The sequence below is a fragment of the Periplaneta americana genome, chromosome 9 (genome assembly GCF_040183065.1).
Source record: "Periplaneta americana isolate PAMFEO1 chromosome 9, P.americana_PAMFEO1_priV1, whole genome shotgun sequence".
Taxonomy (NCBI): Eukaryota; Metazoa; Arthropoda; class Insecta; order Blattodea; family Blattidae; genus Periplaneta; species Periplaneta americana.
In genome coordinates, this window is record NC_091125.1 from 96,376,236 (window position 1) to 96,396,383 (window position 20,148).

General features: G+C 38.6%; 1 protein-coding gene across 10 annotated transcripts in view; it reads left to right on the forward strand.

Annotated features, from left to right (window-relative positions):
* LOC138706305 (atypical protein kinase C-like) overlaps positions 1–20,148 on the forward strand; it is a 789,643-nt gene that overhangs the window by 485,337 nt on the left and 284,158 nt on the right. The gene's annotated exons all lie outside the window — the stretch shown is intronic.

Consider the following 20,148-nt stretch of genomic DNA (forward strand, 5'->3'; position numbering starts at 1 on the left):
CTTTTTAAAAATTGAATGTATGTCAAAGCTTTGCCATTCGACCATAGCGCCAGACATCTTTCTCGCCTACTTTTGGGACATCGGTGAACCTCATAGCAAGATACTCAATCCCGTGACATTCAGTGAAAAAAAAAACGTATCACGGAACTAGGCAAATTTACCATATTTTTGTACATTATCTATGTACTGAATCGGAGATTCGCGGATTCGAACTAGACTGAGGGCTACTTTTGGAATAATGTCACACGCATCGAGAACATCAAAGCCTGAAAATAAAATAGTGTTACTAGTTATTTGCCAGATAACTCATCGATGTATTTGATTGGCAGGTGTAGATTTTAAATAAGATGATTTCCTTGAGGTCTGCACGCGCCGGCACGGAGAAGATCGGTTCACTGCATTCGCAGCGTAACAGCTGTTACTATGGTGACCGATTCATGCAGATAAGGGGCACGCAAGTACATAGGCTAGTTTTCTTCGAGGAAAGGCCCGGGCCTTAAACAATGAACTAGCTTCATGAGCATGCGGACCGAGAAATGAGAGGACAGAAGGGTGTACAAACGAATGCGAGCCACCAGTTAGCTTTGTCATAAACACACATGCACACTTTAGAATATGTAGATGACAGCTTCGTTGTGAAGCCAGTGAGGAGTCTCCACTTACACACGGAGTATGTGAGAATAGAGGAATGCAGAAACAGTGAGTAAACTTCAAATTACACAAGGAGTAAATGAGAGCACAGGGGTGTACAAACAGTTGATGAGCTTCTAATTACACATTGAGTATATGGGAATACAAATGTTTGCGAACATTAGATGAGATTAGAATTACACACGGAGGAAATGAGATCACATGGGTGTACAAACAGTGAGAGTCCGGATACACATTTGGTATAAGAAATATACAAAGAGTGGATTAACCTTTAATACAGATAAGTAGAAGCAATGCCTGATGTCTATTTGTACACAAAATAAATGAGAGCACAATGATGAAAAAATGGTGTCATTCAATTCAGTCAAAACACATTTTCGCTTTGACTTACAAGGAGATGTTGTGACATCTACGCCACAGATGTGTTTTGAACTATTTTTTGTGGAAGTACATCGAAAACGCTAGGACACTTGTCCCGTCTGTCTCTCATACACACTAGTTTTGCAATAGGTCTAAAAATAAAATTTACGGTGCAACCTTGGTTCCGAATAATATGACGTAAATTCGTATTGTATTAAAATTATTATTTAGACATAATGACCCTTCGATATAAATGTATTTATGTCAGCAAAATTCCCAGTTATGGTTTCATATTTTTAGCTATCAGATTTTGAACTGCAGTAGTCCAAATTCTTTCTATCAAATAATTTATAGAATGGAGCAAAACGGACTGCATGAAATGAATTAATGAATAGAATATGGAGAAAATGCGAGTTGAAAAATGTAATAGGTACACGAACACTCGTCCTTACAAGGGAAATTGGAGCTGACCGAGTGGAATTAATTTTCAAAATTCCGAAAATTATGTGGGAGGAAGCTGAAGCTCCATGACCTGTTTCTTTTAGGGCTCATCCCGACATTTGTCTTACCACCTTAGGAAAACCACGTGTACACATATACAGAAAGGGATGAGCCGTACCCCATGGAGATACTGCGAGATACCTGGTATGTTACATATAAAACTTTCGTTAAAAATCTATCCTTAGTCGCTTCGAGAGAGTAGTTCCTTGATGAGTTAAATTTGTCAATCATTGACGAATCCATCTCTTCACTTGCTAGGAACTTGTACGCGGCAGCTCGTGCCAACCCCAACCTCCTCGTATCTGGCCTTGGCTCATATGTTTAGATTGTTGATCAGTTGTCTCATAGTTTTGCCTCTGGAATACTGGACTCGCTGCTGAAAAAGCTATGAGAAATAGTTCAATTCTAAATCATTGAATTTGAGTTGACGGAACTGCACTCGGCTTTGGCATTCCGGAATACAGCATTGGGAACGGCGAAGGCAGCGATTTGCACTCATGCATATATATAGAATTTGATATGATTGGTGTTTTCTTACAAAAGTAAGTATTTTAGGCTAATGGCAATGCAAAATTCTATTCAGCAATCGACGTAACTCACTAGGCGAAGGCGTTTGCCTACTGATACGAAGCTACGCTCGAGCGTGGATTCTATTCCTGCTTGGGTTGATTACCTGATTTGGTTTATTTCGAGGTTTTTCCCAACCGTAAGGTGAATCCTCGACTTCATCTCGCCATCATAATTTCACCGACCCTAAATAACCTAATAGTTGATACAGCGCTCTTAAATAACCTGCTTAACTCAATACTGACGTCCAAGGGCTAATTCCATATTTTTTATTCAATTAAATACCGGTAATATGAAATGAAGAAGTGAATGGAATGAAATGGAAATTGTTGCTGGATTACAATTTGAATGTTGAAGTAAAACGGCACAACCACGCCTGCTATCTAATCTGTCACATATGTCACTTCACTCAATGTCTGGGATCGAACACCATTCAACGGAATGACAAGCCCGCTTTGTAGCACTAGTCTGACGGAAGAGCATTACAACAGCATGTAATTGCCTTGAAATAAAGGCAATGAATCTGCATTGCAACGTCCTGTAGAAGTGCAGGAAACTTCCTCTCAATCCAATTGTCGCTGTCAGTCTTTCGGTGTGGGAGAGACATTATAAATGCAGGATCCGAACCCACAACTTTTCTGCCGTTGAAGCTTGCTCGGCTTCTGAATAATTTATCGCTGTCTGGTCACGTGATAGCTCCAACCCCCAGCAACCTGTTTCAGTAATTTAAATCAAACTCGACTGCACAGCAGTGCGGCCTAGGTCTGTCTTGCACACAGCTAATAAATTTGATAAATTAATGAGACAGGTTCTGGTTTTTTTATGCGCTGTGCATTTTAAATATGTTTCTAGGAAGTAACGAGTCCGTCGTGACGCAAGTGGTAAAGTTTCTAGCTACAAATTTTGCGAATCTGAGTTTGATTGCCGATAAAAAATAGTTTTTATCTTGTTATAAAACAGGGAGAGGATACGCATTTCAAACCACAAAATTTCATTACATTATTTCGGGCGTAAGTTATTAACATAAAGTGATATAAGGCGAAACGAAACTATTGTAGACGCTCTTAATGTTACTGAATCGTTGGCAGTGAAAATTAAGTTGCTGTCTGTAGTAATTGTATTTGTTCCAGATCACTCACGAAGTCGCGGTAGTTCACTGCATAAACGTGAGATTGGTTATGGAGAGATAGCGAATAGCGAGTTCAAGTCTCTTTAAGTATAACCTGTCATTTTTTTTCTTCTCTGTTCTCATGTTAATTTGAAATTATCACAGATAATACCATAAGAGGTTTTGATTTTATCACTCAGGGGAAGAATGTAACGTTTTAAAAATAAAAAGAACTAATAAGTTTTTCTCAAAATTGCTCAAATTTCGTTCATAATAATATATCTTAAAGGCACACGAACTGGGCGCTAGTAGACCTACGCGAGATTTGGCAAGGTAAGTTCCGTTACTCTGCTTCCTAGATCATGATGCCAATAATAAAATGTATAGCTGGCAGACGACATTTTGCACTAAAACTGTTATTGTAAAACTTCAGCAAGTCATATCTGGTTGTTCTTTCATGGAAATAACTTCCACAAAACGATCTTTAATAGTATGCAGGTCTAGTTTTCAAGTAAAGCTCCCTGTGAAGCATACTTGGATAATTTCAAGGGAAAAATTGTTCCGGGCCCGGATATCGGTATCCAAGTCATACAGAGTTTGTGTGCACTCTGGCGTCTCGTCAGCCCACTCGAGTTGTGTGGATATAAGGGGAAAAATTGAGACGGTGTCGGGTGGAGTTCCTGGGTAGCTCAGTCGATAGAGCGCTGGTACGTTCAACCAGAGGTCCCAGATCGATACCCAGCCCCGGAACAATTTTTCCCTTGAAATTGTCCAGATCTTTAATAGTGTTTGGTTAAGAACATAAAATACTCGTAGTATAGTTATAACTTGTTCTTCGTTTGTGTGATGAGACATTTGCGCGTCACACGTTGGAAACCTCTGGCATTCTCGTAGGTTAAGGCTGACCGATTTCGTTAAATCCGAGCTTCAAGCAAAGAGACAGACAGACATTGCGGGATGAACGTGACTGACGACTGACGTCAGAACTTGACTGTGACGTGGGCAAAAGGCTGCCTCTCCCCACACTTCGGCCCTGTTCCCATGCATAATGCAGATTGAGATCTACTTCAGCCCTGCAGACGTTCTTGAGATGATATGCGAAGCGTATGTAATACATTATTTTACGACGCTCTTAAACTAGAGACGCTATTGGAAATACAGACGTTACAGACAATCGATCACATAATATGACTTAGCAATATTGGAGGGTTATTATTCTTTTGAACGACAGTGTGTTCAGAGCCGACGGGATGGTGCGACGATAAGAAAACACTAAGAGGAAAGGAATATCAAGAGAAATTGAAGTATTCGGGGAAACAAATTCTTCCAAAACAGTTTTATAAATCGGAACCCGATTATCGTTGGAAAGACGTTTCAGCTAACAAAGTTTAAGACTGTTGAAGGAAATACACATATTCAAAGAAATCTTGTAATAATGCCATCACTGATTTAACAATATGCAAATCCGTCTATATCTCTGTCTATCGTTCAGTTTATCTGTCTGTCTGTCTGTCTGTCTGCCTGATTGACTGACTGACTGTTCTCCTGCCTGTCGTAATACGTACTGTATGTATGTACTGTATGTATGTATTATGTATGTATTGTATGCTTTGTACGTTTTGTATGTATGTATGTGTGTATGTACGTACGTACGTACGTATGTATGTATGTATGTATGTATGTATAACATAAACAAGTTTGATGCTACTAGAGTTGAACAAAACTAACTGCCGCTCTCGTGCGCTTCGAGTCTTGCTCATCATTCTCGAAATAGCATTTGGTCGACGTGGAAAGATTTCGTAATTTTGAATAATATATATAATTGAAATAAATAACATTAGAGATGTTTAATTGATACAAAAGACAAAATAAAACAATATCATAGTTATCAAAATGTTCTGGTTCTACGAGTATTATCAGATATTACCTAAGGTTATATAAATAGAAATGCTTATAGAGTGTTAGTTGCGAAGCCGGAGGAAAAAAGACCTTTGGGGAGGCCGAGGCGTAGATGGGAGGATAATATTAAAATGGATTGGAGGGAGGTGGAATATGATGATAGAGGCTGGATTAATCTTGCACAGGATAGGGACCAATGGCAGGCTTATGTGAGGGCGACAATGAACCTCCGGGTTCCTTAAAAGCCTTTTGTAAGTAAGTATATAAATAGAAAAAAAAGTTGTTAAATAAATTTGCATTTCTAAGAAACATAACGTTAAATAAAGCGTTAATATTTTTTTTTAACTTGAGATTGTACACTTGATCTCAAAAGTACGAAAAGAAAAATCCTATTCTTTTGATAAGGACCTAGTAATAAAATAAAGAGATTGGGGAACGTATTATTATACACTGAAATGTAGAGATGATGTTTCAAATAGGCTACTTGATTGGTTATATATAATCATTTCCAAAACAGATAAAATTTCAGTCTGGTTTGTGAGTATAAACAACTGTGACGATTCAAGGCTGCTTGACGTTCGAGAGTCGACCACTCCCGATGTCTTGAACGTTCGCTTGATTCACTCACAAGCAGTCTTTGCATGAACGACGCGACGTAGGCAATATTGTCGTGCGGGTTTTCGGCTTTGCGGGCGCTGTTAGTCTAACTTTCTCTCTCGTTATTCAACTCTAGATATTACGTGGCAAGACTCTTGTGACCTCAAAAAAAAAAAAACACTTCACCTGTGACAGAATATTATATCACTTTTACATCAGACAAAAATGCGTTTCTGGATAAATTTTAATCTTCGACCGTGACTTCCCTCTAGATACTACGTAGCAGGACTCTTGTGACCCGAAGAGAACACGACACTTGATCTCCACCTATGACAGAATATTACATCACATTAACATCGGACTTCTTTTTTTTCATGGAAAAGATTTTAATTTTCGACCTGTCTTCGTTAATACTGCACTTTGGCCTGTGTCGCTTTCTTCATATTGGTAGCCCTCATCGTCCAGCGAATTCAACTACGTGTGAAATCATTTAGGCCCAGTTTCACCAAGTTTCGTTAAAATAACGGTAACAGCATGTTAACTAACGTGTTGTTAACAATTAAACATCCTTCTAGTGTAATAGTGTTTCACCAACCATTTGAGGTACTTTGGTTAGATAACATGATGTTAAGAGCAATGTAACTGGAATCAAAGAAGCAGTGATTATATGAAAGTTTACTGAATGTGCCTATAGTTGTTGTGTAGTCATTTGTTTTAGCGGAAAATTTTATTTTTTACATTATGCAAGTATTAGAGACTAACATAATTACAACGGAAATCGAGAAGAAGAAACGTATAAGAAACAGTAATGTTACCTCATATGAGAAACGTAATTATTTCAGTAGATCTAGCAATTAATTATAAGAATGTAATTGAAGACAAACGTAGTGATGGAACTTCCATTGGGAAAAAGGAATAAGCATGGGTTTCTTCAACCCAAGATTTCAATCGTCATTTGGATGTGAAAACGCGAACTATGAAACAAATCAATGTTATGAAAATATTAACAAGGATCACGCACAAGATACGGTGGAACGTCTGAAAACTGGCGGTGATAGGCTACTTTCACTCTCAGTTGATGATATGGGTGCGAAGATTCTTTTAATTATCCAGAATCAAGTAGACCGCTAGGAAATGAACATGAGTGTGATGCTGAATACAATAGTAAGCGTTAACATAAACATATACTCACACGTCATTAGTGATAATTACATATGAACTGTTAAATCAGTGAAGTAAAGAAGTATCGCTTTGAAAATCTGCAGTTATAGGAAGCTTACGTTAATAAGCACACTTCTATTTATTGCGAATGCAGTGCTAATATTAATATCAACCATTTTAGTATTTATGAACATAATTATTCTAAACAATTAAAAATGCTGAAATAGTAATTGCCAACTAGTTGTTTTCACTGTAAATAGGCCTATATCTCGATATAATGCAGCTTGTAACTTATGTTCCCTGGCAGCCATGGTTCACGCTTTAACAGGATGTTAAGGATTTAACTGTGGGAATAGGCTGTGTTAATTTAACAGTGGATTTAGCATAATGTTAGAAGTAACAACAGTTGATGAAACATCTCTTCTGTTAAGTTTACTGTTAAACTGCCTTAACAACACGTTAAATATTTAACACAGGTTGGTGAAACTGGGCCTTAGTGTGTCAAGCATGGTCTTAGGTTGAATCCTCGTGTATAAACTGCTAGTTTTTCCTTCATGCCCAGATGCTTCACAGATACTGAGAATGGGAACTCTCGTACGATCAAGTACAGAGGTTAAACTGCAACTGCACAGGACGTCCCAGGGGCAGAGCGGGGGCGGATAACAAGCAAGTAACTAGGGCGAGTTATTTGGCATTTGGATGCAACCAGCGACGGTAATGAGAATAAAGCACCAGACGCTACGTTGTTATTATTATTGTTACTAGAGCAAGAATATTTATTGTGTAAGTTTTTCTTCATTAATTGACTGTATTAAACAATGTTTTCAGTCTATGTAGCCACTTTTTATTTTCCTGGAGGCTTGTCTCGCGACCTCTAACATTGCATGTTTTTAGGTGCAAAGGACGTACACAACGCAGTAATTTTATATTTAATAGGGTAAGTGTAACGGGTTCGTTTCATAATACTTTCAACACATATTTAAGCGGGGAAAAAACAGTAGCAGAATAAGCGGGGGTATTTCCCATTCTTCCCCAAAACACCGATTTTGTTCACAAATTCCATGTGAAATCGCTGGGATATGAATCCGGCTCACCGGCTTACGAAACCGACTCTTTCTCCATTAGGATTACTGTAGGCCTGCACCGGAGAAACCGTGTTGGCATATAAACGAAGAAGTTGTAGTTTGGCTCTGTAAGTTTGTCATTACATATAAAAAGCAATTAATTAAGGTGAATTCACAGGCGCGCAATGAGCCCTGCAGGTGGTAAAGCGTCGTGAAATAAGCCAATAAACCCCACGGCGCGTAACTAATGTGGTCTGCTCCTAATAATGGGACTCACGTCTGCCAACTAGGCAAAGAAAGGAAGCCTTCAAATTATCCCGCGGAGGGAAATCCAATGAATGGTTATTCATCGCCCAGTAATGAGAAGCAATTCCACCAGAGCGCACAACCGTACCTAATTGTCCACTTTTACACAGCTGCAAATCGCACTCACTAAGCCTTCCACTCTACGGGTTGGTAGCACTGGAGTTCTTTGTATTACGTATTTACAACTATGCCTCCATTATGTTTTATTTTATTTTTTTTTTCCTTTTCTGGCACACTCCTCTCTTCCGTATTATGTCCCTGCGTTTCTTTTCGTTTTCTATTTCTTTTTCTGTTCTTTCATTCATTCGTCTATATCGTCTTTCTTTAGTTAGGCCTATTTCAGTCTTTTGTCTATATTTGATTCTTTTTCATTTTTACTTATGATTATTTTTTTTCGTTCGTCTTTTCATTTAATTATTTCATTAATTCCTTTCTCTTTCATTGTACATTTATCCAAACATTCAGTTATATTATTTTTCATTCTTTCATTTCTTCAATCACTGCAATAATTATCCATTCCTTCATTCAAACAGTTGAATTATTATTCATTTGTATTCGTTAATTAATGCAATTGTCCGTTCATTCAAACATTCGGATAAAATATGGATTATTTCATTTATTCATTCGATGCAATCAATTCTTTTATTCACGAATACATTCATTCATTCATCCATTCATTCATTTTCAATCACTAATTATTTATTAATTCCCTTAGTCAGTGCAGTTATTCATTGTTATTCATTCGTTTGATCATTCTTCCAATTCATGTAGTTTTTATTAATTCCTTCAGTCAGTGCAGATGGTGTTCCGGTAAAAGGGGTTTGTCATTTTTATGCAAATGAAGTTTTGCTCCCCAGGTGAATACACAAATTAAATTCCACAAGTAGGTGTGCAAAAACAAAAGAATACTAGTATTTGATGCCTTTTATTTGTGTAGAAAATTGTTTTCAGTAAGAGTTCTAAGTTTAATTTTCATTTATCTCAAAACTAATTTTTATGACTTATCTTCCTTTACCGAAACACCATCTATTAGTGGCATTATCCATTCGTCTTTTCATTGATTCAAAGCAATTATTTGTTAATGCGTTCGTCATTCCAATTATTCAGTGAGTGGTGTTATCTATTCGTTAATTGTTTCATTGAATCATTACGTTATTAATTCATTCAGTCAGTGTAGTTATGTATTCAGTCAGTGGCATTATCCACTCGTTTTTTTTTTCATGCCGTCAGCGTAGTTATTTATTAATTCGTTGGGATTATCCATTCGGTTGCTGTTTCGTCCAGTCGTTGCAGTTATTATTTTTAATTTGTTCAATCTTTGCAGTTATCCATTCCTTCATTCTTTTATTCAGTCAGTGTAGTTATTTATTAATTCGTTCATTCAGTGCAGTTATTCAGTGATTGGTACTATCCATTCGTTCATCTTTTAATTAACTCAGTGCAGTAGTTAATTATTAATTCGTTCACTCGGTGCAGTTATTCATTCAATCAGTGGTAATATCCATTCGTTCATTGTTCGGTGCAGTTATTCGTTCAATTCTTCGGTGCAGTTATTCGTTCAATTGTTCGGTGCAGTTATTCGTTCAGTCAGTGGTAATATCCATTCGTTCATTGTTCGGTGCAATTATTCATTCAATTAGTGGTAATATCCATTCGTTCATTCGGTGCAGTTATTCAATCATTGGTACTATCTATTCGTTTATTGTTTAATTAAGTCAGTACAGTAGTTAATTATTAATTCGTTCAGTCGATGCAGTTGTTCATTCAATCAGTGGTAATATCCATTCGTTCATTGTTCGGTGCAGTTATTCATTCAATCAGTGGTAATATCCATTCGTTCGTTGTTCGGTACAGTTATTGATTTAATCAGTGGTAATATCCATTCATTCATTGTTCGGTGCAGTTATTCAATCATTAGTACTATCCATTCGTTTATCGTTTAATTAAGTCAGTACAGTAATTAATTATTAATTCGTTAAGTCGATGCAGTTATTCATTCAATCAGTGGTAATATCCATTCCTTCATTGTTCGGTGCAGTTATTCAATCATTAGTACTATCCATTCGTTTATCGTTTAATTCAATCAGTACAGTAATTAATTATTAATTCGTTCAGTCGATGCAGTTATTCACTCAATCAGTGATAATATCCATTCCTTCATTGTTCGGTGCAGTTATTCAATCATTAGTACTATCCATTCGTTTATCGTTTAATTCAATCAGTACAGTAATTAATTATTAATTCGTTCAGTCGATGCAGTTATTCACTCAATCAGTGGTAATGTCCATTCGTTCATTGTTCGGTGCAGTTATTCAATCATTGATTCTATCCATTCGTTTATCGTTTAATTAAATCAGTACAATAATTAGTGGTAATATCCATTCGTTCATTGTTCGGTGCAGTTATGCAATCAGTGGTAATATCCATTCGTTCATTGTTCGGTGCAGTTATGCAATCAGTGGTAATATCCATTCGTTTATTGTTTGGTGCAGTTATTCAATCAGTGGTACTATCGATTCGTTTATCGTTTAATTCATTCATTCAGTGTTACTATCCATTTGTTCATTGTTGGGTACAGTTATTTATTCAGTCAGTGGTACTATTCATTCATTCATTCATTGTTTCATTCAATCAGTACAGTAGTTAATTATTATTTCGTTGAGTTAGTGCAGCTATTCATTCGATCAGTGGCATTATCCATTCATTCATTTCGTCAGTGAATCAGTTCAGTCATTAATTCGTTTAGTCAGTGTAATTATGCATTCAGTTAGTGGTATTATCCATTCGTTCATTGTTTCTTTGAGGCAGTGCAGTTATTTATTAATTTGTTGAGTAGTGTCGTTATTCTTTCAGTTAGTGGTATTATCCATCCCATCATTGTGAAGCTGTAGTCGGGTGGTCCGGCGATAGTGAGATATTTTTTCTTCTATATAAGTTATAGTATAGTTTCATTTTGATATTTCTATATTTCTTTGAGATGTCTGTTTAACCTACGCTACAGGGATCAGCGAACCGCGTAATAGGTTCTTTATTCACTCAGTCTGACAGGCGCCTAACGCATTTAAGACCAGTAGACGCGAGGTAGGTTACTGAACTTTAGTATAGCATAAAGGGGTTTTTCCTGTCTAGGAACGCGTTGGTAGCGTTGTTTGTATCTGGCAAACAATAGTAGCGTCTGGTGAGCGCGTCACCTTAGTGAGCATTTAAAAGGACGTGAGCCGAGAGCGTGCCCACCCAGACGATTGCCGGCCTGTGAGCCGAGTGTGTATTTTCAGAGACGATTACCGGCCTGTGAGCCGAGCGTGTATTTTCTCAGAATATTACCGGCTAGTGAGCCGATCGTGTGTTTTGGTCAGAAGACTGCCGGCCAGTGGCGTGTTTACTCACTTATATAGTCTACGGCCTGTGAGCCGATCGCGTGAGTATTAATAATATTTCCGGCACTTGTTCCGATCGTGTATATCTTATCATTCTCCGTTTCCCAGCCGAACGAAGTGATAAAGTGTAGATTTCGCACCTTTTAGCTTTGTGATTTACTCAATAAGTTGACGGCAGCGATTTTAAACTGGCGTTAGACGAGACGCCGAAAACACACGGAATGACAACAGCCAGTATTCCGTCGCTTGGACTCAAGCAAGGGAAGTGAGCCGAATAAATACACATAGTGGAACTTTACTCCTCGGTTTCTTTTCGTGGGAATTACCAACATCGCATTACATCCTACGCCCACAAAACCACAAGGTCCCTGAGAAGAGATCTCCTCTACCGGGGGACAAGATCCTCCATCACCCACCGACGTATGACTGAGTTAGTGGACTTCTCCTCTGCCGGCGGCGCGACAGAGACGAGGATAAACAACAACAACGTGAGCCACCAGGTAAAACCCGTCGCAAATGGCGCCCAGCGTGGGGCTACGAGAATAAAAACAATACTAGTGTGGGGTACGAGAATCAACAATACCACCGAGGCGTGACGAGAACAACAGTAGCAGCAGCAACGTGATTATCGTCAGTACGAGACGACAGCAGAGAGGCTGACGCAGCATCCCCGCCGAGACAACGGGACGAGAGCCGCAACACCGAGAGTAGCAAAATCATCACGGCCACGCGGGACGAGCAGGGTCGACGCTACATCGAGGAGGAAGACAACGTGGATGGTAATATTTTGGAGGGTTATACATGTATGAACTTTCTTTGTGTGTAGGGAGGATAACATTTATTAACGCATAATTCTGTGTAGGGTTATATGTATATATATATATATATATATATATATATATATATATATATATATATATATATATGTGTGTGTGTGTGTGTGTGTGTGTGTGTGTGTGTGTGTATAATATTTTGGAGGGGATTGTTATTGTGTGATCTGTATATGGGTTATGGCATATCCAGATGTTATTAAGGAATAGGAGAATTGAGACCGAAGGGACGGAGAGTGAGAGGAAAATAATAAGAAGAGAGAATAGGGGGATGGATAACGTAGGAGACAGCGAAATGGAGGGAAGATTAGAATTGGAGAGCAGTATGGGGGACGACGAGATCATAGGAAATAGCGAAGAAACCCAGCAATGTAGCGAGAAGGAAAAGGGAGAAGAAGGGATGATGCTAGGACCGCTAGGAATTTTAATGAAACATATTACGGAACAAATGAAAAAAATGGATGAAAGATTAGGTGAAAGTACTGAGCAAGCGAAGCAAATGTCAGAACAAATTAAGCAAAATTTTGAACAAATGAAACAGGATAATTCAGAGCAATTGAAACAGAGTTTGAGACAAATGGATGAAAGATTAGGTCAGAGTACGGAACAAATGAAAAGAATGGATGAGAGGTTAGGTCAAAGTACTGAGCAAGCGAAGCAAATTTCAGAACAAATAAAGCAAATAGATGAGAGGCTAGGCCAAAAGACCGAACAGCTGATGAGGCAGATGGACAGCAAACTGTCAGAAATGGAGAATAGGATGGGAGAAAATTCCAGAGAGATTAGGGAACAGGTGAACCAGCTGATAGAGAGTCGAATAGAAAACTTGGAGGGGAAGATAGCAGACAATAATACGGAAATAGAAAGTCAACTAGGCGTCGTAGTAGATAAGATGGCAGAGAACATGAGAGAACTAGAGGAGAAGGTGAGGAACAGCACAATTGCTGAGAACGAAAAGACGAGGTCGGCCATAGAAGGGACAGTAGATGAGAGGTTACAAGGGGTGGATCGAGAGATGGAAGCGATTAGGCGAGTAGTGAGAGACCAGGGAAAGGAAGAGAGAGAACGCCTAGAGAGTTTAGAATCAAGATGGAATTCGATGCAAGATAGGATCCATGGAGTCACTGTCGATAATTCAATTAGCGAACCGAGTGTGAGCGGAACGCCTAGCGGGAGCAGTAGTATGGGGTTAGGAAATATAGTAGGAGGTGTAAACATAAGTAATCATGTGGTCGGAGAGAACCAAGACCCCCGAAATCAGGAACAATGTAATTTAAATATTGTAAACGAGAGGTCATCTTTAGGTCGCCCACAATATCCCACGCATATCATTAATGAAATTGGTTATCCCGTATTTGATGAGGTGGAATTTTCAAACCCTCACTGTTATATCCGCGAATTGGAAACGTATTTTCACGTGAAAGGGGTACCAGAGGAACTAAAAATGACCGTCGTGAGAAAAAGTCTAAGAGGACGGCCACTTAATTGGGTTCTCGTAGCTTTAGACGCACAGGTTAGTTATGGAGAATTCAAAACAAAGTTCTCTGACCGGTATTGGGGGCAGAGGCAACAGCAGAAAATTAGAAAAGAAATCAATGATAGTAGGTTTGATGCTAAGAAAGGCATATCGATGATTGATTACTTTATGGAGCTTGTCAAAAAGGGAAAGAGTCTAAATCCACCAATGCCAGATTCTGAATTGATACAAACTATCATATCCCATTACCCGGAAAATATTAGGTATAATTTAATTATCGCGGGACCACGAGATTTTGGGGAGACAATTGACCTCCTGACCGCGCTAGACAGTTCTGATATGACACACAATGGAGGCGAAAGTTATGACGCAACTAATTGTGCAGAGAAGAGTATACAGGGTTATTCCAGCCACTCGAAGGCGGAGAGAGGGGCACATGGCGCCCTCTCACCACCTCGAGGGAACATGAATGTAAATAATTGGGCAGCTGACAGACAACCAGGCTATGGGTATAATAATAATAATAATAATAATAATAATAATAATAATAATAATAATAATAGTCGGGGTCAAAGTGGTACTGTCAGTCCAAACCGAAATAGGAGGGATATTCAACCTGTCAGAAATATGTACAACCGCAATAATCCTGGTGCTGACCGCGGTAACGGAGGTAATGTAAATAGGATGAGAAATAATGGGGGCGGACCAGTCCGCAGAATTAATCACATAAGATGGTATACGAATACAGAGGCAGATATGCAGCCTAGGGACAGCAACCCACCCCACTGGTTTAGAAATAGGAGATATAGGCAAGGATTCTGGCAGCCTAATTTTGGTAGGGGCTGGAATGATAGGAGAGACTGGCGGAGACAAGAACAAGAAAGGGACCGCAGAAATGCATTAATGGTAGCAGCGCAACAGGTAGACAATAGGATGCCAGCCACGCGTAGCGACGAGTGTGACAGATCAGCAAGTCCGGGTAGAGATCCTTCAGTTTGGAGACCATACCTGCGAAGTGAAGGACCTAGACAACAACAAGGTTCTAGGTAAATACTATAAACAGCTGCCAAGACCATTCAGGCAAGACAATGTAAATATAGATACGTAAGTTGGAATGGTGAGCTAGACTCTATTGTGTAAAGGCAGGATACCAATGTACAGTGCGGCGCAGTGTAACTGCGTATGCAAGGCGGATGCATGATTGAATAATGTGTGACACTGTAAATAAGAATCTTATGAATTTTGTAGATAATGTATGTAAATAGTGTGAGGGATGATTAACAAGTATGCTTGAATAATGACTGTGTGCACAGAGAGATTGTTTAAAAACATATATGTCATGTTTATTTTAGAATTTGTATAGCTGAGCAAGATGGCGTGTATCCTGGCTGATCGCGATAGGAATAACGGTAGAATGGCATTGTCGAAGGCGAGATTTCCCAACAATGAAAATTCTTTAGGGGAATTTCCATTGTTGAGAAAGGGGCATTTGAAGCTGTAGTCGGGTGGTCCGGCGATAGTGAGATATTTTTTCTTCTATATAAGTTATAGTATAGTTTCATTTTGATATTTCTATATTTCTTTGAGATGTCTGTTTAACCTACGCTACAGGGATCAGCGAACCGCGTAATAGGTTCTTTATTCACTCAGTCTGACAGGCGCCTAACGCATTTAAGACCAGTAGACGCGAGGTAGGTTACTGAACTTTAGTATAGCATAAAGGGGTTTTTCCTGTCTAGGAACGCGTTGGTAGCGTTGTTTGTATCTGGCAAACAATAGTAGCGTCTGGTGAGCGCGTCACCTTAGTGAGCATTTAAAAGGACGTGAGCCGAGAGCGTGCCCACCCAGACGATTGCCGGCCTGTGAGCCGAGTGTGTATTTTCAGAGACGATTACCGGCCTGTGAGCCGAGCGTGTATTTTCTCAGAATATTACCGGCTAGTGAGCCGATCGTGTGTTTTGGTCAGAAGACTGCCGGCCAGTGGCGTGTTTACTCACTTATATAGTCTACGGCCTGTGAGCCGATCGCGTGAGTATTAATAATATTTCCGGCACTTGTTCCGATCGTGTATATCTTATCATTCTCCGTTTCCCAGCCGAACGAAGTGATAAAGTGTAGATTTCGCACCTTTTAGCTTTGTGATTTACTCAATAAGTTGACGGCAGCGATTTTAAACTGGCGTTAGACGAGACGCCGAAAACACACGGAATGACAACAGCCAGTATTCCGTCGCTTGGACTCAAGCAAGGGAAGTGAGCCGAATAAATACACATAGTGGAACTTTACTCCTCGGTTTCTTTTCGTGGGAATTACCAACATCGCATTACATCCTACGCCCACAAAACCACAAGGTCCCTGAGAAGAGATCTCCTCTACCGGGGGACAAGATCCTCCATCACCCACCGACGTATGACTGAGTTAGTGGACTTCTCCTCTGCCGGCGGCGCGACAGAGACGAGGATAAACAACAACAACGTGTGCCACCAGGTAAAACCCGTCGCAATTGTTATATGTAGTCAGTGCAGTTGTCATTCAGTCAATGCAGTTACTCAACCAGTGGCATTATTTATTCCTTCGTTCTTTCATTCTATTCGTGTCAGTGGCCGTTGTTATTCGTTTGTTCATTCAATCAATGTGGTTATTTATTTTTTTTATTTATGTATTTACTTACTTATTTATTCGTTCGTTCCATCAATACTGTTATTCATTCTCCGTTTAATTTCCTAGATTGTCGTAATGTAACACAAAACATACTGAATTAAAGTTTTTGGCAATTTAAGGGTGCACATAAAATGGATACATCAGTGATTGTAATTTGTTTTGCATGCACGATTTCGTAGCCCGGAAATCGCATAAAGTCAACATAGATCCTGCGAAGCGACATAATGTAACTACGGCAACGAGCATTTGTAATTGATAAAGAACATGGAATAAATTTAACGTCGATTTTGTTGTCACTGAACTTTGTGCCATAGATATTCCGTATCCTAGCAGTCACATCCAAGAGCAGTAATGTAGATCTTTTTATTTCCAATAACACTCTCTCATTTATTAGGCCTGCCTTGTAATAATAATTATCAGCCATATAAAATTGATTTGCCAGTGATTTTGTTGTTATATTTACTCTCTCGTCAGAGAAGTTATTGTGATGCTGCAATCCCCGGTACCGTAGAAGTGAGCTTGGGCTTGCAGTTTGTCTATGTACAGCGATTTCTCCTAAACCATTGGTCAGGTTTTGTTCATATGCTGTATCTAGTACTTCATTTATCCAGATATAATAAAGATGAAATATGATTCTTAAGTCAGTAATTCTGTTCCTGGCCTTATGTACTATGTAGAGTAAACTGACGAGGCGCATTATTTACTATATACGTAAAAATATAGGGTAAAGGTTGATAATACTGTGTTACGAATAATATTGTGATAGTTCTTTTTGAAAGTGTATTACAATTTTACTGAGCGAGAGAAGGACCGGTTTTGTGCAGCAACTTGTCCACGAACATTCCCTTCATACGTTGACGCAAAAAACCGATCTTCCCCTCGCTCAGTAAAATTGTAATAAATTCTCAGAAAGAACTATCACAATATTACTCGTATGACAGTATTCCCAACCTTTACCCTACTGCTAACATAAATTGATTATCTTAAGTAGAATTATAAATACATTTCGTTCCGAATTACCTACAGATCTTCAAGACCACCGGTACAGCTCTGGCGGTTGGCGCGTTTACCTCTTATCCGGAAGTGTGCTTGGGCTGATTATTTGCTTTGATTTTTCCTAGATTTTCCTCAACTGTAAGAAAATGTCAGATAATCACATGACGAATCCTCGGCCTTATTACCAATTCCATCGACGCTGAATATGTTCATACAGTTTCGTTAAGTAACCAATTAAAAAATGCAGTGCTGAAGACTACAACACAACAGGACGTACGTACAGAAAATGTGAAGGCAGATTTATTGTCGAATAATGCCTTCCATTTAAAATCCGTGTTTTGGGTCATTAACTCACGTTACATTCAGACACACTTATAAACTTATTACATATACTAAAACAAAAAATAAAGACAGTTTTTTGCGCTGTATTTTACAGAATTTTTACTTTAAACCTCATTACCCAATTTTGACTTACACCACTTTTGCTATGAACGGCTCAATTATTATTTCTAATGCAAGTTTTCTCCGGCTTTCCTTGATCATATAATTGAGTTGCTCACTTCTAAAACTCGCCAACTCACAAAGCATAACTTTTTCAGAAGGAGCAAAAAACTGTTAGTGGTACTATCCATTCGTTCATTATTTAATTCAATTAGTGCAGTAGTTAATTATGAATTCGTTCAGTCGCTGCAGTTATTGATTCAATCAGTGGTAATGTCCATTCCTTCGTTGTTCGGTGCAGTTATTCAATCAGTAGTACTATCCATTCGTTCATCGTTTAATTCAATCAGTACAGTAATTATTAATTCGTTCAGTCGATGCAGTTAATCACTCAATCAGTGGTAATATCCATTCGTTCGTTGTTCGGTGCAGTTATTCAATCAGTAGTACTATCTATTCGTTTATCGTTTAATTCAATCAGTATAGTAGTTAATTATTAATTATTTCAGTCGATGCAGTTATTCATTAAATGATTGGTGATATCGTAATTCGAATTATTCGTAATTCGTTCGTTGTTCGGTGCAGTTATACAATCAGTAGCACTATCCGTTCATCGTTTAACTCAATCAGTACAGTAGTTAATTATGAATTCGTTCACTCGACACAGTTATTCATTCTATCAGTGGTAATATCCATTCGTTCATTGTTCGGTGCAGTTATTCATTTAATCAGTTGTACTATCGATTCGGTTATCGTTTAATTAAGTCAGTACAGTACAGTAGTTTGTGGTCTGAGACTGCGCTCGGGCCTGACCTCAAATCCCGCTTGGGTGCTTATCTGCTTAAATTTCTTCCGAGATTTTCCTTAACTGTGGGACGAATGTCGGCTAGTTCCAGCTTTTCTCGCCAAATGTCAACTCACCATCAGTTTCACTAAATATCCGCGAAGTTGATAAAGTGACTGAAAATAACAGATTTAAAATCAGAGATAAGATGAAGTAATAACATTGAGTCCAAAGTTCAATTGTAATAAATAATTCATATTGACTGAACGTAAATGTAATTTTCTTCCTCCGCGCCATGTCTGTTTCGTAACCTAGCAACGCTCGGCTGTTGTGAGGACAGAGTACTCTGGCGGCCGTCGCGTTGTGTTATGTTTGGCACGCGCGGGTCCCATTCATCTACGCCGTCTATACACGCCGTCCGCCTGCCCCTAAATCTTTCCTCCCATTTCCTTATCTGTACCCTCGAGATTAGATATCGCCCCCCACCCTCTACCTTTGCGGACTAAATAACGATCTCTGTATCGGAGCAACGACTCGTAGCCACCTAGCGGAGCTAAAGCAATTTGTTTTCGTTGCGGATTCCATTACAGCTTTGTGATGTCCTGAATATTTGAGCTCAGCCTTCTTTTGTTTCCCATTTCTTAGATAAGGACTCAAAGACGGCTCGTATAACCAAGGTAGAGCCTTTTGTCAGACAGGATTTCAAGTGCCCCCTGTTTTATGCAACCTTAACGTCGCTTTTGGTTCATATCTTTGAGCTTATGGGTCTAGTTCAAATGAAAGTTGCGAATGAAAGTTTCAGTGAAGCATCGAGTTGTGCTTCTTTGTTCTGCAAAATAATTTACAAGTTTTGTACATTATTGGTAAAACTTCACTTGTTATTAGCTAATGATTACATACAGCGTTATAATTATTTCATGTATTTCCTAAACAATTTAAAACATACGTTTTGTAAATTATTGCGATATATATTAAATTAATTTATGTCTAACTGACGTTGTTTGCTTTTGAATGTACGATGAAATAATCTATACTTCATTCCATGCAACGTTTTTTAAGTTTCACCTCGCTTTTTTATAAATACGCGGAAAATTAGTTAACTTTACAATCACTACAGGCCATAGAATTTTGCATTTACTTTGAAAAAGATTCGCGATAGTTTTCGCGTTTCTCAGTAATTGTATTAACTCAAAAATTTCGTATAGATTATTAAACTTTTTAATACCGTGTAATTAGATCTTTACCTGATTGAAATATTATTTGTTAGAAATTTAGAAATCTTCTCACTATTCGTGAGCTGCCACAAGGGACAAAGAGTACTTAACCATATAAATGTTTACAAGTTCAGTGAACCATTAATTTTGTTTT